Raw genomic sequence first — 23,028 nt, 5'->3', positions numbered from 1 at the left:
CTAGGGAGGGAGACAACAAACAAGATACAGTATATAGTCTAGTCTATTAAGAGAGAACTCAAGAATGGGGATAGGAAATATGTTGGGGAGAAAGTGGAGTTCTAGATGGAGTGTGAAGAGAAATATTAGACAAAAGGATTATTTTTAATAAACATATGAAGGAATTGAGAACATTAATCACGTGGATATTTGGACAAAGAGTATCACAGTAATACCTTATGCACAAAGTCACCAAGAACTTATCTGAAATACTAGAAAAAGCAAAGGGTGGTGTGAAGGAGGGGTAAAGAAGTCGAAGACAGAGGTAATAAGAGTCATATTGTTTAAAGCCTTATGAGCCTTTGACTTTCATTGGAGTGAGATAAAAAAAAAAAACACTAAGAGTTTTGAGCAGAGAGATGACAAAACCTAAATGACAATTTAACTGGATCATGTTGTCTGCTGGGTTCAAGGGTCTAAGATAGAAGTGAGGAGACTAGTAGTAGCCATCCAGACAAGAGGCTATCGCGGTCACTTGGATCACGATGGTGCCCGTGGCAGGAGTGAGAAGTGGTCAGACTCTGGATATGTGTTAAAGATAGAGCCTGTGGGATTTTCTGATGATCAGAGAGTGGAGTAAGAAAAATGCAGGATTACAGAGTGACACCAGGATGACTTGCTTGGGCGACCAGCACAGCAAAGTTTCTTTTAACTGACATAAAGAAGGCTGCCTAAAAGGCAGGGTAGGGGAAAATATCAGGAGCTCAATTTTGAACACATAATGTTTAAAATGCATTTGAGAAATGAATACATGGTGTTAAGAATTATTATTTCACACATACAGAATGTTCATCCACATTACTTCACACATGCATAATGTTCATAATTATTAAACTGAAGGAAATAATCTCAAGATAGAGAAGAAGGCACTGGTGACCTTGAAAAGAGTAGTTTTAGCAAAAATACAAGGATGAAAAAAAATCTGATTGGAATATATTCAAGAGAAAATGGAAGGAAAATCATGGAGACATAAGAGGATATATCTCATTCAATAATTTTTTGGGGGGATGGGGTTACCAGGGATTGAACTCAGGGGCACTTGACCACTGATCCACATCCCCAGCCCTATTTTGTATTTTATTTAGAGACAGGGTCTCACTGAGTTGTTTAGTGTCTCGCTGTTGCTGAGGCTGGCTTTAAACTCAAGATCCTCCTGCCTCAGCCTCCTGAGCTGCTGGGATCATAGATGTGTGCCACAGCACTAGGTGTCCATTCAAGAATTTGGCTGTAAACCTAAGGGGAAAAGTAAGGAAGCAGTAGAGATTCAACTGTGACTGTGAGAGTAGTTTTCTTTTTTCTGAAATATTTGTATGCTAATGCAAATGGACAGTAAAGAGAAGGAGAAACTGTTGTAGTAGGAGAGTTAGGGAAGAAAGGAAGAGTGGCTGAGACATTCTTCAGCAGGTGAGAGGGCATGGGATCGACTGCACAAGTAGAAGCACTGGCCTTTCATAGGAACACCCATGGAAATGGGAGAGAAGGTGGAGGCTACTGACAGTGAAAGATGGATACCAGAAGTTTGTGGAAGATGTTTTCTGATTGCTTCAATATCTTTCAGTGATCTAGAACTCAAGTTCCTTGGAATCGAGCATGGAGGAAGAAATGCTGGAGGTTTGAGAGGAGAAAATATAAATAGTAGTCTAAGAGAGGAGAAGACTTCCATCACTAAAAAAAAAAAATGGTCTATTTTCCTATGTCATAAAAGGTTTAGTGACCATAAATTTAAACCGAGACTGGTTATCGTGGTTGAGTATTTTTCTCCAAGTGCAATTGAGTGAGAAAAATATAGCCTCGGAACAGCCAGAGAGTAGAGTCAGGGGAAGAGACCACTATTCAAATATATCTGTAACAAAGGCAAATATCATTACATACCAGTTAAAAGAACTCTGTGAAATAAAACAACAAACCAAGCAGTTTAGTAGGTAGATGGACAGTTGGAAAAATAATAAGAGTTATGTGGGAAATATTAGATTTAGCGACAGACTGACAGGGTAAAGGTTAGGGGTCGACTTCCCAAATCTCAAATACTGAAGTACAGCTGTGGTTGATTTGAGACTGGTAAAAACTGTTTCAGTGTGGTTACTTATTTTGGGCTTGAGGCTAAAACAAAAATGAAACTGTCTTTTATATTCTTTTATGAACTTGAAAAATAGGAACATTTTTCCTCCATTAAAATTAACTAAGTTGGCATTGAGTGAGTCAAGTAGGTAAAGTGAGAAAAACACCATGTGCTGAGAGTATATGCAAGAGAATCCTTATAATGATTGACAATCATGATGATGAGATCAAAGTATTTAATATAGCAATGCATTTGAAGGACTCTTAGTTTGGGTACCAGAGATGATAAAATGGCATGGTAATGGGTGCAGTTAAGAGACTGGGATATTTGAAATTAAGATAATGAATATTATTATTAAAAACTATAAGGTTGTCTGTTTGACCTAGAAAAGAAGCTTGAATAAATTGGAGGACAAGTTTAAGGGATCAAGAAACTGAGAATTTGGGAAATTAGAAGTATCTGCATAGACTTTTGATACAGAAAGAAAGAGATAGTGATTGAGCAAGTGGTCCCGGTGTGAAAGATGCAAGAAAGAAAAAAAAGAAAGAAAGAAAGAAAAAGCTTTTATAAGAACTACAGGAAAAACAGTGTCATAAGGGAGAACCAGGTTTCAGCTAGAGCTGGAACTGAAAAGAGAAATTCACAGATGAGTTTGGTAAAACACATTCTCTTTTTAGCTTTGTTGACAGTGACCAGCACAGTGAATAAATGGAAAATATAATCATGACAGCAATTTTATCCTTATTAAATCTTTCCATAAATGTCAGAAAGGCATGCATGTTTTTCATTAAATATCTGTTATTTATTTTTTTTTTTGGTGGTTCTCTTTCTAAGGGCAACACCCAAGATCAGGTTAAAAAGATTTAATCCCCAACCCTGTTAGGCGCTTTCTGTTGTTGTGAAGAACAACCTCAGAAAATTTAACGAAGAAAGATTTATTTTGGCGCAGAGTTTCAGAGTTTTCTGTCTATGATCACTGGGCCCTGTTGCTTTTGGGTCTGTGATAAAGGAGTGCATCATGGTAGAAGCGCATAGTGGAGGAAGCTTGTTCTCCTCCTGGCAGCAGGAAAGTGAAGAGAGAGAGGAAGAGCCCAGGTCAAAGACATCTTCAAGGGCACAGTGCTGCCATGATCTAACTTCCTAAAAGTTCCGCTGCCTCCCAGTGGTGACATAGGCTGGTAACCATACCTTCAACACTTGGCCTTTGGGGGATATTTAAGGTCCAAACCATAATACCCACAGATATCCTTAAATCACTTCCTCATCAGACCCAACTAAGTCAACAGGTAAAATGGTGTGCTGGTGCCACTGATGAATAAACTTCAAATTAGGATCCCTGACTCTCAGTTCCCAAGTGGAATGACATAACTAAGACCCAGAATTTCTAGAGTGGGCAATTAATTCCTCTTTCATTCATAATTGTAAAAAAGAAAGACATTTAAGAAATTAATACCCAGAAAATGAACCAGGAGTCCAATTCCAAATTATTTGTCACCATTTCAATGTTTATAATTGCACAATGTTTGTATCTTATTTTTCCTTTATATGGCGTTTAAAAGGAGTGCAAATTTCAAAGGAGTAGTCACTGATGAAAAGTTCAGCCTTTGTTTAAATTTAGTTATGCTGTAGACAATCCATTGACCTGAGCAGTGGAAGTAGGGATGCAACAGTCACTATTAAGCCTGATTTTTTGTGTATACCAGGGTTTCTTAGGACTTCTCTTTCCCTGGGCCCAGAGGTACCACCACTTTTCATCTTGCCAACAATAGGAGCACCAATGTCATCTGAGTCACTAGATAAAAGGTTCTTATTTTCTTGGTCTTGAGTAACAGAGCTCTTGGACAGGGAAGTGGTGATGGTGAAACTAGCTGCAGAACTCACCAATGAATATGTGAACTTTCACTTGAAATTTCCATTTACAAAATGTCACCTGTCGAAAACAAATCTTGAATCAGTATTTTCAGTAAGATGGGCAAATGTTAACTCAAGAGCCACAAGTAAGAAAGTGAATATGAATTTATACTTTGTTTATTGCATATATTATGAAGCTCTGACCTTAATACTCCAAGAAAACTGTTATCACTGTGACTTTCTGTGCTTCGATATGACAGTCACAGTCCTTGTTTGGGGTAGGAAATGAAAACAAAACAAGACAAACCTTTATACATTTTTGAGTGTGAGGTATTCACAGAGCTTCTATGTAGAAAGTATGCTTCTTCTCTGCAAGTATAGTTTGTAGTAGCTTTTGTACTAGTGTTGGTTCAATTTTCTATTGCTGTGTAAGAAATTGTTGCAACTTTAGCAATTTAACTTACATTTATTATGTCACAGTTTTCATAGATCAGAAGTGCCACCAGTGGTTAACAGGGTCCTCTGGTCAGCATCTCACAAGACCATAGTTATCAGCCAAGCTGTGTTTCTACCTAGAGCTTAGGGTCATCGCCCAAGGTCATATATTGATGGCAGAATTAATTCTTTCTTCCTGGCTATCAGCCAAAGGCCACTTTGGGTTTCTAGGGGCCACATGGTTCCTTGCTATGCTTAGCCTTTCTATTAGTCCTCTCTCAGCATGGCACTTACTTCTCCAATGTCAGGAGGAGGCTTGCTTCTTCCTGCCTCCTAAGACAGTCTTGCATATATAACCTAACATAACCACAGAGTTAACACCTCATCTCCTTTGCCCTATTCCACTGGCTAGAAGCAAGTGGGAGCTTCTGCCCAATCTCAAGGGGAGGGGATTCTACAAGGTTTGGTTCAATGGGGATCATCTTAGAATTCTGCTTGCCACAGTAATATAGAGAGTATGTGTTGAGATAATGCATCTAGGACCATTACTTAATAGAAAGCACATGCTAAATGTAAACTGTTATGACTGCTAGTGTTTGTGTAATATTTAAACACTAAGCAAATAGTGGTAGCTTTAAGGTGAAATTCAGAACAAATCATCAAATTGGGAATTGGGAATTGTCATTATGGCCATCAAACCACATTTATTAGACATTCATTTGTACACTCCTCTCCAATGGATTGTGACCTTGGAGGTAAATTAGCTTACCCAATGCAATGAAGCATTAGGAATGCTTCCTTCATCAAATAGTATCTCTTAATAAACACTCTGAGAAGCAAAATCAAACCAAAGCAAATTAATCTTAAATAAGTTAAGATATCTCAGCCTGTTATAAAAGCTGAACTATAATCAACTGTTTTATCTTAAAGGACTTGGTTTTAAAATATTCTGTTAATGTTCTCAACCAGTTGAATCTCATAGGTTCTTAACGTATGATAACTGGTACTTACATTGTAAATTAACCTCATACAAAAAGAAGAATGTGCTTATTAAGTTCTCCTTTGTTGAAAAAATATAGCTTTCTATTAAAGGAAATATTTAAGTCTTCCTGTAAATCCAAGTGAAAGTTATCATAATCAATTGGAAAACTGGAACATTTATACTTGCTACTAGACTTCCAGTCTACTTCCAGTTCTTCCAGATTTTCACTACTGGAAGGAGTTTCATGGTAAAATATCATTAATCTCTTTTTAATGCACAAAATTGGAACTATAGCACAAGTGGCATAAATTTATTTTGAATATTAGAGGAATGATTGAGATGATTGATTTTTTTCCTCATCAGATTCTTACATCAGAATTTCTAATATTTGGAACAACTGTATTTACCTTCCTTAGATACCTGCCTGTATTAGTATTCTCCAAAGAAAGAGCCAATATAATAGAGGTAGAAGAGATTTTATTTTAAGGAATCACATATTTTGATGGATGTCAAATCTAAAATCTTTAGAGTAGACAAGCAGGCTGTAAGTTCAAGGGAGAGTTATAGCTTGAACCCAAGGCTGTCTGCCAGTAGAATTCTCTCTTCCTTGAGTGGTGGGGGATATCACTCTTTTTCTCTTAGAATCATCACCTGATTAGCTGAGGCCCACTCACACTGGAAGACAAACTGCTGTACACAAATTCTACTGATTTAATTGTTAATCCTATCTAAAACATTTTCTCAAAAATGCCTAGATCCCTGTGTAAGCAAATATCTTGACCCCATGACCTAGCCAAGATGACACATAAAATCAGCTACCACACCCGCCTTTCCCACTCCCCCTGCTCCCTCACAAAGAGTAGAGATTGTGCTAGGACCACTGATAAAATTGTACATGAGTTCCCAGGGATTAAAACATAAATTCAAATTGAAAAGAGAAGTGGTTTATGTGATGCCTATATTATAAACTGGAATAAAGGGAAGGTGAACTCTGTAATTTCATTGTCATTTTATATTTCTTTGGTATATATGTAGCATTGGACAGTCTATGACTTTAACATTCATACTAGTTCATCTCTAATGTGTTCCTGCTGTTCACCCATTTATTCTATGGAAGTATTATTCTTTTTTTCTTATTGATTTGTATGATCTCTTTATAGCACATAGCTACTATTTTCCTTCACATATTTTCTAGATTTTGTTTTTTATTTAGCATTTTAAATTTTGCTTGAAGTCAAATGCATCTGGATTTTTCTTTATGATTTATTCCATTGTTTTATGCTTAGATAATACTTGCCTATCCCATGATCAATTAAAAATCCCATCTGGATTTTCTTCTGGTTCCTACAGTTTAATTGTTTCTGTTTAACTCTTTAATTCATATTTTACCAGTTTGAAATCATACTTGCAGTTTTATATCCAACTTTATTCATATAACATTATATATTGAGCATATTCCCATAAAATCAATTATTCTATGGTGAATGATATGAGCTGAGAATATAATTTATATTTTTCCAAATTTCCAATGTTTTCAATATCATTAATTTTGTTCTGATTCTTTAATTTACAATAATTTCTTGCATACTATTCCTTAATTAAGTGAGCTTGATTAAGATTACTTAATATCTCTGTGCTTAAGTTTCTTTATAAATAATATTAGGAATATTTATAGTATCACACTCAAGTGTATTGAAAGGATTAGATTGGGAACCTTATATTTCAGTGAAATTTCATAACTTGATCATTGTAGATTTTATAGAATTTTGTTGTTGTTCTCAGTGCTATTTCCAAGATTTTATTTTTCTAATATTGTGTGGTTGTCATCATCTTTCGTGTTCTTATGATTGGAAGTTTTTTTTTTTCTATTGTCTTTACTTAAACCAAGTCTGCTGTGAAGGAAAGCCCATCAATATTTGTATCAATTTATCACATATCTGATAATGTAGCTGAATTCTGCTTTTAAATTTGAATTTATACTTTATTTGCACAAATTCTCTAGATCATGCTAACTTCACAATGATACACAAGGGAACTTGACTACATACTATAGGGTTTTCTCTACTATTCTAAAGAAACTTAAAGAACTGTGATGCTTATTTGCCTGTAATTAACCATCTTGCTGTGATAATGTAATTGATTTATACTAAAAAAAAAATCTATATGATACACCATACTTTTATAGGATGTGATGAGTCTAAAAGTGCTTTTACATTTTATGTTTTTTGTTTGTTTTCCTCCAAAGAGAAATAGCAGTTTATATTCTTCAGAAGAAATATGGCCAGAAGCATTTATTAATCCAACTAATATATTAACTTAGAAATACAAGCAGTTTTGTTATTTCTTTAAAGTGCTACAGCACACAACTGTTTATTTTGTATATTTCTGGTCCTCATTTAGGCCTCTGTTATACTTTTATTTAATAAATCTGATATAAATCAGTTGGCGATTCATTTTCTATGTTGCAATTTTATTTCATAATGCACCTTTTTACAAAAAGACAAGAAAGAAAACTATATCAATTTCATATAAAATCATATTTTCAAATTGCTTTCTGAGGCATCACATTCAGGACAAAATAACTCTGTACACTTAAATAACAATTGCTTTTCTGCAAAAAGGAGAAATCTGTGAAAAGACACAACTTCTATGGTTAAACTACGATTCTTAGTGGCAGAGTTATCTTTATTATGAGCCATAAGTTTCCCTTTCCCTTGATAAGTGTACTAGTAGGCTTTGTGTTGCTGTGATGGAAATACCTGACGGGAACAAGTTGGGACAGGAAACGTTTATTTGGGGTTCACAGATTCTGATGTCTTATTCCATGGTCAGCAGATGCCATTGCTGTGGGCCTGAGGTGAGGGACAACATCATGGTGAAAGGCAGCAAAGGAAAGCTGTCAGCTCACAGCTGCCAGGAAGCAGAGAGAGAATGTGAGAAGCTAGGGACAAAATATACAATCCCCAAGACACAGCCCCAGTGACCCACTTCCTGTAGCCATACCCCACCTACCTACAGTTATCACCCAGTAATTTATTCAAATGATGAATTCATCAAATGGATTAACCCACTGCTTACATTATAGCTCTCATAATCCAAACATTTCACCTCCTACATCAACACAGGAGCTTTGGAGGACACCTCATATATTTCAACTATAACAATAAGCATTCTCACTATTTGAAATGCAGCACTACAGGTAGATTAATAAATCTACCTCATTGCCTTTACACCATGGCTAGTCCAACATAGCTCCTAGGAACAGGAGTGCAGTCATTGCCAACTCTCATTCAAAGTTGTTAGCATAACTTAGCAACTGTCATCAAATCACGAACAAAACGCTAAATATTTCAAGTAAGCCACTAAGCAAATGAAAACCCTATACCTATTGGCATGAAATCATTATTTCATATCATGGAAATACTACAAAATATTCTAATCCTGAAACTGAATGTCCATTCTTACTTTTCTCCCACCCACATTCATGGCCTACATGGATAATATCACTGCTGAACTACCTTTGCTTTATACAAGCTAATCCTCCACAACCTTCCAAACACAGTGCTCTAGGTGGCCACAATTAATTAATTAAAACTGATACCTGAGACAAAACCTATTTCATTACTTACTAACTCATAAGTTCTATTGACCAGAGCAATGAACTTAATGATTATTCTAGGTTAATTCAAGTTTTAGAAACTTTCCTGTTCAATTTTGTACAAATGAAACACTGTCTATCAACTTCTATTTTCCATTTGAGTTTCATTCAGAAAACTGCAGATGCATTATTACTGCAAAGAGTATATCTTCATTTCCAAGGCCAAGTAGAATTTGGGATCGTGGATATGGGTCTAAATTTATATATTGCTTTCCCAGAGAAGGAGCTCAGAAAATAGTTAAAATGGTTTTTCCAAGTGATATAAATTTGCAGGATGGATCCCTTATCCTTTAAATTTTTAGTGCTTTGACTTTCATCTCTGTATTATCTCGGGTTTCCTTCTATACATTCATAGCACCTTTTGTGAAGTAGTTCATAAGGTAATTTGAAGAACAAAAACAAAACAGCGACAATAAGCTTGGAAAAAAAGAATGGAATCCAAACATATTCAGGAGTTAGAAATTAAAATGTTTAGTAAACATTTAGATGGTGATGCTTGAAGACAGAAGAAAGACTTGTGGGTAACTTTGAGGTTACTGAGGGTACATGATGCTAAATATTTCAAATTACCAAAGAGCTGATGAGACTGGACAGATTCAGGAGGGAAGAAGCAGAATTGTACTGTGTATAGCTCTCCCTAGTCATAGCCTCAAGGACTATTAATTATATGCTGAAATTCCACCCCCTGCATCTGTTGTTCAGTACCTCTACTTTCTAATTTTACTTTTTTTTCCTCCCAATTTCCCTTTTGTTTTTGCTTTAGTCAGACTCTATTGTTAACTGAGGCCCAGAAAGCCTTACTAATTCCTGTAGGCCAGTTTTCGTTGCTCATTTTCCCTTCTTATTAGAATGACCTTTGTTTCTCCCCACCATGAAAGATTCCTCTCCTTTCTACAGAGGTCATGCTGAGGTCCACCTCTTCATGAAGGCCATCAGGGACCAAGGCAACTATAGGGAGGTCAATCCACATAGCCTCTAGCTCTTCTGTAAGACTTAGTTGATATTTCACAAATACTGCTTTATATTGCTGGTTGCATATTCATGTGCCTGATGTGCCTGGCCTTTGCAGGTTCTACTCTATTGTAAATGCCCAGGGTTATGTCTCACAAAGTGTTATATATTCCATGCCTCCTACTATAATACAGCTTTTCTTTTTCAGGCAATAGCTGTTCAGTAAATGTTATTTAAGGATAAGAAAAGATGACATCTCTTGAAATTAGATGGGAAAGTCTATCAACTTTCACTCTGTACCTTTTTCAAAGAGCTTCGTTAGAAGTACATATGCTTCACCATGCTAGAAATATTGGAGGCCTCAGTGTCTTAAAGCAACGTAAATTTATTCTGCAGTTATGGATGTCAGAAGTCCAGCATCAATGGGATAAAGCTAAAGTATAGACAGGACAAGTTCCTTCCAGAAGCTCAAAGGGACATGTTTCCTTACCTTGTCCAGTTTCCACAAGCTGGGCGGGCCCTTCCTCACAATGACATCAGCATGATGTCATCCTGTCTTCTCCATGGACTCTGCTTCTGTCTTCATGTAGCCATACCTGCCTTTGATACTTCTGACTTGCTCTTCTCAAGACCCTTGTAATTTCATCAGGCTCACCTGGATAGTCCAGGATAATCTCCTCTCAACAGCTTCAACTGAATCCCATCTGCGAATCCCCCTTTTCAGTATAAGGTACTATGTTGTCAGGTTCTGGGGATTAAACTATGGACATTTTAGGGAAGGGGGGCCATTATTTAAACTGTCATGATATGCTATCTCTGACTCTCATAGAACAAATGTTATCCTGTCCCCACTATGGTGTTAAACAATAACACTGTAACTGGGAACGAAACAGATCTTGAGCTCAATATGCTCTGGATTTACTGCCAAAAGTTGCATGCTATTAGGATTGACAATTTAATGTTATGCATGCTTTATTAGAAATAATATCCTTCCTTTATGGGAGCATGGAAGAGGAAGACCTTTCTTTCTGCTTGGGACAGGGAGATACCTCAGGAAAGGATTCTCCGTAGAGTAGTGATCTCTGTTGCGATACAGGACCATGTTGTACAGAGTTAACCTGCGGTGTTGGTTCAACAGACATAATAGCTAATAAAATTTTACAATGGACAATTTGTTGTAATTGAAGTGAAAAGAACCCAGCTTTCTTGTCACTCATTAAAGGACTTATATTTATTAATTAAGTCATTCAAATAATATTTGTTGAGGACTTTCCATGCTTGTGGCCCTGAACGAAGGGCAAGGAACACAAAGAGAAATATCCCATGTTAGGTCCTCAAGTACCTGATGTTGTGGCAGAGAAAGCAAAACATACAACCACCTGCAGCACACCTGAAATAAATGAGTGCTCATCTTCGAATGATAGAACATCACATTCAAAGGGATATCCATAAATTTCTGTTTCATGCCTTTTTAAAAGGAAAGGTAGTAGTATCTTGTCCCTTGCCATCTTTTACATACTTCTTCCCTATTCCTTACAAGTCTCTTTGATTTTTTTCACAATGTATATAATATTTTCTCTAAGCCTCTAAAATTCTCGTGGCTATCACCTTATGAATTATGTTTTATTTTTATGGTTCACTTTGAATAGATCCTTTGAACACCCATGAGCCATAATATAGGAATGGCCTTGAATGGTTTGGTGCGTCAGCTTCCTGGTTTAAAATTTGACTTGAAACTTGTGTTTAGGAAAATTCAGAAAGTTTATCCCATTTTATAATGTATTTCAGAAACAGTGAAATCTTATTGATTTGATAATCCCGCATATCATGTAATGAGCAGAACGAGCTGTCAGAAGAACAAAGGAGAGACCAGATCTCCACAAAGCTCATTTACTGAAAGAAAAAAAAACAACAACAATTGTTTGACTTGACACATTGTTAGAGTACTTATGCTAACATGACAGAAAATATAATAAAATTTGCTCAGCTATTACACTTTCATTTATTCCAAAAAACCATGAGTGTCTCCATGTTGAATTTACAGCATGTGTAGCCACTGTTGTGGTATAATTGGAGGAAAGATCTAGAAGTTCCCATTATTTCTAAACCACCAACACTATTCAGGAACTTAAATTCCCTCATTAGATTTATTCCCTCGGGTAAAGCAATGGTAGATGTCCTTTTTAAGTACCTGGAGTAATTGACACAATTCTTCAGGAAGAGTGATACATAAAATATAGAAGTTGGCTAATAAGGAGTACTTAAGACACATAAAGATGTGTCTCAGGGTAGAAACTCAGGAATAGGACCAAACAGAAAAGGTTTTGCTGGGGATGTGGAGCAGAAGACTTCTCTAAGAACAAGGGCTTTGAAGAAGCAGCTGGGAAACAGCCAGGGGACAGTATGAAGTCACAGTGGCTGTTGCCAGTGTGATTAGAAATGTGAAAAAGAAGAGAATAAACAGTAGTTAAAACTTGCTTATTTACAACTTTGAAACAAAACACCTCTCTAGCTTACACCAACTAAATTAACTGTTTACTCAGCAAATATTTATCAAAGATAATGATTAAAAATATGAAATATGAAGTCAGGCTGACATGAATTTTAGTTCTAGTTTTACCATCAGAGAGCAAGTTATTTCTTCTTGCTAAGAATCCTTTGTCTAACCTGTAAGATAAGAATAATGTAAATATCCTTCACAGTACTTGACAGAATCAAAAGTACTCACCAAATTATGATGATAGTAAATATCATATGAGTATTTTAATTATCATGTAAAGAAGATAATTTCTCAGGCTGGGGTTGTGGCTCAGCGGTAGAGCACTCACCTAGCACCTGCAAGGCCTTGGGTTCAGTCCTCAGCACCACATAAAAATAAATAAAGGTATTGTGTCCAACTACAACTAAAAAATAAATTTAAAAAGAAGATAATTTCTCATAATGTAATGAATATAAAAGAATACCTCATTGTGTCATCAACTTGTATTTTTTAGTCACAAGTATATTATTTGTGTTTTCCCTTATGGATTCATGTCTTGTGTTCATTTTACCATTGGACTTTGTTTTATCTTTATGCCACAGATGGAACCCAGGGCCACTTAACCATTGAATCAAATCCCTAGCCCTTTTTATTCTTTATTTTAAGATAGGGTCTCACTAGGTCACTTGGAGTCTCGCTACTAGCCTCAAACTTGCAATTCTCATGCCTCAGCCTCCCAAATGACTGGGGTCACAGACATGTACCACCACATCCAGTACCTACCACTGGACTTTTTTTAATATATATACTTTTAGTTGTTGATGGACTTTTATTTTATTTATTCACATGTGGTGCTGAGAATCAAACCCAGTGCCTCACATATGCCAGGCAAGTGCGCTTCCCATGAGCTACAACCCCAGCCCCTACCATTGGAATTTTTTAAAACATTTTTCTTTTATCTTTTTATGTAGTTACTATATATGTGTATATAGATAATAACTATATAAACTATATAACTATGTATATACATTTATATATGTATATGTGTATATAAATAATAACTATATAAAAACTATATATGTTCTATCTGTATATATATATGATCTACTTGTGATCTAGATGCTAGTATTTTGTTGGTTGTTTATGTAGGTTACCATTTTCATTTTTAGGGTGCTTGATGAAAAAAGTCTGGTGAAACAAAATTTTAAAATCTCTTCCTTTATGCATATAAAGATATATTCTTGTAACTTCACTGTCAGTATTTATTTTTTGTCTCATTCAGTGTTTTAAGTTTTCTAGTCTTTACCATGTTAATCCTATTCAACTTATTTTTAAAAATCATTTGTTTCAAACCACCTTATAATTTTATTTGGCAAAAACATTTTGTAATTATAGTTTTTAATAATGAATAAAATTTTAATTGATTTCTGAACAGCAACTTTTTATATAGCCACTGGCAAAAATGTCTTGCTATTTTTTATCACTTAACAGTAAATTCTTTTGCATTATTTATATAAGTAACTGACGACAGTTTCTTTACTTTGATATATGTGTATCTTTCCAAACATATGTGTTTTTCCTTAACTCACTACATTGTTTAGATTCTCAAGTACAGTGTTCTATAACAAGAGTAGACAAACCACAGCTTTGTGGCCAAATTGGCTGGCACATATTTTTGTAATGCCCATGAGATAAGAAAAGTTTCATTTATATTATTTGATAGTTGGAAAGAAAAATCAAAGGAAGAAAATATTTCTTGCTGTGAAAATTATATCACATTCAAATTCTATACATTAAGTTTTATTGTAACACAACTGCACTTCTTTATGTTCATATTTTCTAAGGCTGCATTGAGGCTGTTTGCAGAGTTGTGTGGCTCCCACTGAAGACTTGGCCGACAAAGACTAAATATTTAATGTCTAGCTCTTTCCAAAAAATTGTTGCAATCCTCTCGCAAACAAATAAGATATGTTTTGTTGGGGGTGTTGTCACAAATAGATCTTGAATATTTTTCAAATGTGTTTTCTCCATCCAGTAAGATGATAATATAGCTTTGTTTCTTTTTTAAGTTACTGTGGTAGATAAAATGTATGTTTAGATTTTGTAATAAGTCTTGCATTTCAAGAAGAAACCCAACCCAGTCGTGATTAATTATGGTTCTTATACATGGCCATGTTCATTTTACAAACATTTACCAGGAGTTTTACACACAAGTTGTTCTCAAAAAGGATAGAATTCCATTTTTCCTTTCTCCTATTGTACCTGATATGAGTTTTCATGTTATGCTTAACTTGTTGAATGAGTTGGTATATAAACTCTTTATATTTTCTGGAACTATTAAAACTTGAAAACCTCTTGGATAAAACCTTAGAACTGAGTGTTTTCTGTATGGAAGTAATTTTAACTACTAAAAACAATTTCTTTAATAATTAAGAATATGTGGCTTTGTACTTTGTCATAAGTTCCTTTTATTAAGTTCTACTTATTAGGATTTATCAATTTCATTTCATCTTAAATTTATTGCATAAGATTACCTCAGTGGTTTTAATTGCTGGTACTCATCAAAGTTGTCACTGTTTTCGTTCAGATGTTATTAATTTTTAGTTCCTACTTTGTTGTGTTTAAACTGGTATATATTGTGGTATACACTCTTCTAACTATCATCTTCCATGCTTGACATTCATTAAATTACCATTCAGTGTTAGGTATTTAAAATTTATTATGATTCATTTTGATTCGTGTGTTATTTAGAACTTTATCCATATATTTTTAAAGATATATATCTTTATTTTGTTGGTTTTATTTTTTGCCTTGTAACTTAATTGCTTTCTTGTTGACAATGTGGTTTCTACCATGTCAGTGCTCTCAAATATAATACTTGTTCTTTGATCTCATAAAATGTTGTGTTTTATGTTTTACCTTATGTTTCCAGTTTTAATGTTTTATAGGTGCTTCAGAAGACAGTGTAATTTATAATTTGGAGCACATGTGTATATATGTGTGTGTGTATGTGTGAACATGCACACATATGTGTATGCATACTTGCTAGCTCATGTTTATTAAGGCCATCCATCCTCACCATTATTTTAATTTTTGATTTGCCAAAATTGATGGCTATCTTGAAATCTCTCAAATGTTGATGTATTAGTTGATTTATATTCTTAGTGTATTATTGCTAATTTATTTGTTGAATTCAGGTGTTGAATATATGTTTCTGATTAAAAACAAACTATTTTTACCTTTATGCATATATATAAATACAGATAATTGCTCTAAGAATGCTATTTGTCTTAAGCCTCTTTTGTCGGATGTATCGAAGATTTCATTTTGCTGGTATCTGCTTAATAAGTTGTTTTGATTATTTACTTTTAGACTTTTGTAGTTTTAGACATTAATGCATTTCTTGTCAAGTTTATGTAGGCACAATTTTCTAAACCCAATCTATTTTAATTGATTGCAATCCATATATGGTTATTGCAATCAATGATATATTTGTACATCTATTATGCAACTTTTTATTTTTAATTGTTCTGATTTTTCCTTTGCTTTTTTCCCCTATTTGCCTTTTAAATTGAAATTTCTTTTGTTGTTTATTTTTTCTTATTCTTAATACGTTATTTCTATCATTTTGTATGACATTTTATTTTTATCATTAAACTTCTAATATACCCATAGATACTTTTCTTAAATGATTATTATTTTATTTAGAACTGTGCATTTTGTAATTTAAAATACGAGTTAAAGATTTTGATTCCCAGCCATACATATTATTGCTATAAAACAGTTATTTTCTTCATTATATCCTTAAATTAGGTATAGTTTTTATTGGGATTTCTGTTTTTATTATTATTTTATATAGACAGTGTTTAACTTTACATGCTTACCTTTTCATTGCTCCTCACCATTCCTTCTTGCAACTTAGAGCTTCTCTCTGGAATTGTTTTTCTTCTCCCTGAATTGTATCCTTTCTCAGAGGTACATCAGCAATAAACTCTCAGTTTCAGCTTACTTAAAATACCTCTTCATTGCCCTTGTTCTGAAACAATACTTTCCCTGAGTCTATAAATAAATGCTGCCATGGATTTTCAGAAATTCAAATATGTCATCCACCATCATACAGCATGTAATTCCTTTTTTATTTCCTTAAACATTTTGTGAATACTTATTTCATTTTGTTTGTAATCACTGAAGTCCTGCAGGGCTATGCATGGCAGTTTTTGTTTATCTGAATCTCATTGTTTCCACTGTATTTATTCAGTAATCTTTGATTGAGAGCTTATTGATCTCACATCCCAAGTTGAACTGCTTTCTTCCAGAGAAAATGAACACTGGATTTTCCTGGAAGGCAAAGGGAAAATCAAAAGCTTAGGTACCCTGAGCTGCATTCTAGGTTTAGTCAGAGAGACCAAGTGCGGACAGCACCCACCACCCTGGTGCTGGTGATCTCATAGTGCTCAAACTTCACTCCCAGCCCCTGGGCTGTACCCTTGGGAATTTCCTTGATGTGATTCAAATCCTTCAGTGCAATAAAAGTATTTGCATGAAAAATTTAGTTGTTGTGAAATTAAAGCTCCCTTCAGAGTATCCAGTGGACTCTTTTCATTTATTTTCTGTGAGTTCTCAAAATTTATGGAATAAATTAAGAAAGGAAAAAAAACTGCCCAAAGAAAGCCCTGTCCAAAATTCTGTAGTCCAAAATGTTGCAGAAAATAGGCTAAAAATGGACAGTTCCCCAGGTTTAATCATGCCAGTGGTTTCTTAAGTTCTACTCACATGAGTTCTACTCAGCCCAAAAGGCACTCACGACAGTACATGATATTCAGTAGTAAATTTTCAATATTGGTTCTGGGCCAATGTACAACAGTGATAAGTTTTTTTTTTTTTAGCTAGTGTTTTTTATACTTCTAAAATATTCAGCTGGGCTGGGGATATGGCTCAAGCGGTAGCGCGCTCGCCTGGCATGCGTGCGGCCTGGGTTCGATCCTCAGCACCACATACAAACAAAGATGTTGTGTCCGCCAAAAAGTAAAAAAAATAAATATTAAAATTCTCAAAAAAAATAAAATAAAATATTCACCTAGAGGGTTAAAGTAATTATGCACACATGAAAATGGAGATCAAAGGAAAAATGAAACATGATTATTTTTTTTTTGCACTGACTCAGGGCCTCAAATTTATACATGATTTGTTTAACTTCAGAAACTGTCAGAGGATTGAGAACATGTAGGTTTAGATTTTTATTTTGGGGAATACTGAAAGAAACAGAGATTAGATGCTATTTGTGGCATAAAATTTGTTAATTTCTGTAAGCAGAACAACTACTACTCCAAAGACTAAGGAAAATTCATCTTGAGTGTTATTTTTATGCTTCTTTCTTAGAAGGAAAAAAAGTTTGTCCAGCCACATGACATGCCTTTTTGCTCTGTTATCAGGAAATTAAGAGGATATTTAGTTAGTTTGCATTATGAAAATTTGCTAGAATGTTCACTCATTCAGGTTAGATGGTATGGCTTAAAGTTTAGCTCGTGTTCCTGAGTTATGAACAAGAATTTTATAGACATGAGTTCAACCATAAATTGACCAGGGCAGATCTTCCAGGACAGGCACTTTTATATCTTAACATTTGATGAGTTTTGCATTATGCACTTACTTCTTTCTTCTTGGTTTGGGGAAGTTCACTCTCATTCTGGCTGTCCACAACTTTGTGATAGTTCTTATCCTTTGGGTCACTTTCTTCAGTAACTCAAATGTTGCCTTCATCTGGCCTAATTTTAGGTTTTGAACTATTCTTCCTTGATTTTTGTTCCCTCTTCCTTAATGTTTTCCAAACCATCCGAGCATTCCCACCATTTCTTCTGGAAAAGCCCTGTTCTCTATTAAGGGTCTGTTACATTATGTGCTGTTAATTCAGTTTAGCTTAATGATATTAATGACTGCTTTGTTGACTCTAATGTTACTTCCTAGTTCATAATACCTTACCTAAAAAATTGACAACAATTTTTAATTTTGTCTATATAAATATACCCACACAAAGAAACATATACATATGCTCTAAGTGTGTGCAGTACAAAATGATGTTGTGATATATGTACACCTTGGGGAGTTATTACCTGAGTCAAGGAAATTAACATATACATCATCTCACATGGTTACCTCTGTGTGTGTTAAGATTATCTAAAATATACACATTAAAAATGTGCCACTGATATTTTAAACAGGATGATGTCATGAAAGGCCCATGTCAGAGAAAAAAAGTTTTAATAATTTATTGAAAAAATAAAAAAATAAAATTTCTGTCTTACATTAAAATGGATAAGTTACTTTTCAAAGTCACCAGAGTAATTTCTTCAAAGCCTTCTTTCTTTCAAGAAAATTTCAAAATCTTAGGTGGGTATTCCTTCCCTGAGGTTCTGTGGGTTAGATTCTATTCATCTTTATTAATCAAATTTTTAATACTTAACTTTTATGTGCCTGCAAACCATATTGAAGATAGAAACTAGCTGACCCACTGGATCCTTGGTACTTAGCACAGACTATAACAGTGTCTCAATCAAAGTTTTCTTTATCAATAAATGATAGTAGCGATATTGGCTTCTACTTAGCAATGTAAATATAAATAGCATTATGGGAGTGAGACGATATTTTCATGATGTTAAGTAAAATAAAAATGTAGCTCATTATCAATTGAGAAACATGCCTTAGAGAATATATATACTCGTACACATAGTAGGAATTCATTCATTTAGATGGCATTCATTTGAAATTTGTAGCCAATAAATAAAGACTGGGAAGCTATATCTGCTCCATGAGGAACTGTTTGTTAAGTAAATAACATAAATTTAGAAAAAGACTGTGTTAAGCTACTTTGGGAAAACAGCTGTATTTTAGAACATAAAATTCTTCAATTATTTGTATGTTTAATTCATTGCTATTGAAAAATGATTCTAACCTGTTCATTACTCTCCTTTTGCCAGAGCTTCCACTTACAAGCAGTAATCATGGCTCCTTGAAATTTCAAAAGCATTTCCATGTCTACAAAAATATTGCATAACCCAATGTTCACTATTAAGGCTTTGTCTTCTCTTTTGGTCTCAGTTGGTATATTACAGGCTCTCATGGTACTCAATTCTCACTACTATTAGAAAAGATAGCATGTTGTCCTTACTTATTTGTAACATACAGTCATAATTTGATATAATTAATAAAAGAAGCCAGCATGCTAACTTTTCTAACAATGAGAGAAATCAAGGGTAAGGAGGGAGTGAAGGATCAAATAGAACAATACTTATAGCCAAAATTGATGGAACCTACTGAATGAATAGACAATGAAAGATGAGGATAAGGATGGTGCATATAGCTCCAGGGTTTTTGGCTAGGATGACAGAGTGAATGATGGCTCTCATTCTAAATCACAGGACAACAAGAAGAGAAAGTAGGTTGGATGAGATGGTTCCTGACCTAATGGATTCATCTTTGAGCTTTGATGAGGTCTCACTGGGTAGATAGGGAAAAGTCTCCAGTAGATAATGATAAAGACCACTCAGGCCTAATGGTGTTTTCATTGCAGATAAGAGTCTGGGAGACATCATTGTTTTACTAGTAGTTTGAGTTATGGAAGTGTATAAGGTCACTCATGGAGAGCATGGTAAGAAGAGAATTAAAGGCCGATCCTTAGGAATCACTGATATTTAGTAGTTAATAGGGAATAACCAGTAAATAAGACTGAAAAGGGAGCATAGAACAATAGTGGGAAACCAAGGACACAGCAAAGAAGGAAAGACTTTCAAGAATCAGTAGGTATAAATCATGATATGCTACAGGTGATCTTTCTGTAGAGCCATTTCATTAGAAGGGTAGGAAATGTCTGAGTAGAAGGAACTAATGAAAGAAAGAAGAAAAAAGAGATTTTCAGTTTCCAATAATCTTACTGACAATTTTGTTTAGTCTCATTATACTATCATGTTTCTTACATGAGACAATCAGTTTCAAGTGACACTAAATCCAAACTCACAAATTATACGAGTACTACTACCATCAGAAACTTTTAGTGTATGGCAGACATCTGTAGTTTCCTAATAGTTAATATTACTTCATTTATATTAATCATTGGCACCAATGTTCTTTTCTGATGCTTTGTGTATACTGGGATTCAGATCATAATGTTTCCTGAAAGAGTGGCATTATGGTTTGGATCTGAGGTGTCTCCCAAAAGCTCATATGTTAGACAATTGCAAGAATTTCCAGAGGTGAAAATGATTAGGTTGTGAAAGCCTTTACCTACTCAGTGGATTAATCCAATGACCATGGGTTAAGTGGGTGATAAATGTAGGCAAGGAAGTGTGGTTGGAAGAAGTGGGTCACTGGAGGCATGCCTTTGGGGTTTATATTTTGCCCCTGAGTAGATCTCTCTGCTTCCTTGTTGTCATGTCCTGAGCATGTTCTTCTGCCAAACCCTTCTATCTTTATGTTCTGCCTCAACTTGAGACCAGGACAATGGAGTTGGCCATCTGTGAACTGAGACCTCTAAAACCATGAGCCCCAAGTAAACTCCTCTTCTATGTTGTTCTTGTCAGGTCTTTTGGTCCCAGCAGCAAAAAAGCTGACTAGAACAGGTGGCATTCATGACCAATACATAAGACATTAACTTATTATTAATATTTTTGACTATATTTGCTCTATGTATCCTGGATTCAATTCTTTTACTCTGGTTCAAGCCAACAAATGGGTTGGTAAATTTTTAGCAACCATTCCATTTGCACTATTCTGCATAATGACTTCTTCTTGCATTCCTTCTAGCCCTAGACCAATTCTAGGTCAGCAATAAAAAGTTAAGGCCAGAAAAAGAAAGGCTTTGCATTCTAGATGCAGTTCAGGCTTTTCTGATGCCTCATTTCTTATAACGATAATCTAGTTCCTTTCTGAGCCCCTATTCTTCCACATTGTTTAATTGTGTCTCGGATTTTCTTCTCTCCTACAGCTGAAATTTCAGAAGTAGTTTAAAACAAATAATCTCAGAAGCATTTTTGTTTACCTATATCTAGAAAATTTTAAATTTTCTGGGGTTATTTTTAATGAAATTTGATATTCTTAAAGTAGAAATATATGCTACTTCTTACAAATTCAAAATAAGCTAGCAAGCACTATAATTATTTTTGATTTAATATTTTTATTGTAAATTAATTTTAGGTAAATGTGATTATTAAAGTATCCCTCAATTTATTTGCACTGACACAAGTGGATCTCGGAAGACTATAAAGACATACTGTCGATAAATCATGAAAAATAGTTATTCCCCCACAACACAGAAATGAATAGCAAAAGAGAACTTATTTGGCCATGTTTAAAATCAAGAGATTTAATTACTTTCGGGCAAATGATTGATAAGCAGACAAGTAATGGATACCTTAAAAATATGTTTACCTCTAAAATATAGTGTCAGTATAAACTTCCATATTTTATTCTCTTTGTAAGCCCACTTTCAACTGTTTTTTGAACAATTATTCATTTGAGCAATGTTAGGTTTTTATTGTGAGGATAACTTTTATAATGTTCTTGGGATTTTGAGTGTGAAATTTAGTAATATAAGTAAAATATCTAAATAATTGTCTTCACCTTTTTTTGCTCAAACATCTATTGGGATGTAGTAATTTCATTCCAGAACTAAATAGCTATGAAACCTAGAAGGCTGTGAGTTTTGCAGCTTATTATTACTATTAAACATGTAGCAACATTAGATTAGTCATATGTTAATGCCATAGTATGCATTATAGTTATAAAGTATGCAAAATAAAATCACTTGTGTGTTCACATAAAGGGATAGACCTGATCATAAGCTTTTTAGTACAAAACTTAGCAGCATCTCTTATGAATCAGTTTTCTTTCTGTCATGTCATCAGAGGTTCAAATAGAGAATTTTGAAATATATTATACTTGACATAGTTTAAATAATAGAGTAGCTTTTTATTAGTTTCCTTAGAGACCCATTCCAGATTTGGGAATGCATGTGAGTTTTGTTTTCACTTATAAGTATACCTCCACATTTGACAAAGGACCTTTCCAGAAACGAGCTACGTAATCTTTTAGCGCCAGTCTGTGAAAGAAAATTGATAATAAAGAAATACCTCATTACTTTTGAGATTTTTATATTGTATATATGTAGCTTGGTAACTGAGTCCTATAAAAAGATGAGTATTAACTGAATTTGGTATATCTGTCATTGCCCCCTTGCCAAAAATCTGTGGAATAGTTTGTAATTGCCATTGTTTGGGTTATTACAAAAACCAGAACTGATAAGGCTTAGCTGTTTGCCTAGTGTGCTTCACATCACTCTGGTGAATTAAAATTGCATTCACATATCTTTGCTTATCAGGTTTATTTATCTGTCAGGGATTGAGAAAGGCAGTATGCTCTCAGTATGTGAAACCTTATAACAAGCGGGTTGGAATTGTAACAATTACTTTAATGTTATAGTGCAAATGAATGAATATATATATATATATATATATATATATATATATATATATAGTTGTATTATCTATCTGTCTTCTAGCTAAAATTTATTCCTAGAGGAAAAT

The 23,028-nt window shown here is 34.4% G+C and overlaps 1 protein-coding gene across 1 annotated transcript in view; it reads left to right on the top strand.

Annotated features, from left to right (window-relative positions):
* The window catches only part of Ccdc178 (coiled-coil domain containing 178), a 394,311-nt gene that overhangs the window by 321,137 nt on the left and 50,146 nt on the right, over positions 1-23,028 (top strand). The gene's annotated exons all lie outside the window — the stretch shown is intronic.

The sequence above is a fragment of the Marmota monax genome, unplaced genomic scaffold (assembly GCF_021218885.2).
Source record: "Marmota monax isolate L192 unplaced genomic scaffold, Marmota_monax_Labrador192_F-V1.1 WCK01_AAM20220418_F8-fsc00031, whole genome shotgun sequence".
Taxonomy (NCBI): Eukaryota; Metazoa; Chordata; class Mammalia; order Rodentia; family Sciuridae; genus Marmota; species Marmota monax.
Note: the sequence above shows the minus strand (reverse complement) of the source record. Positions and strands in the feature narration are given on the sequence as shown.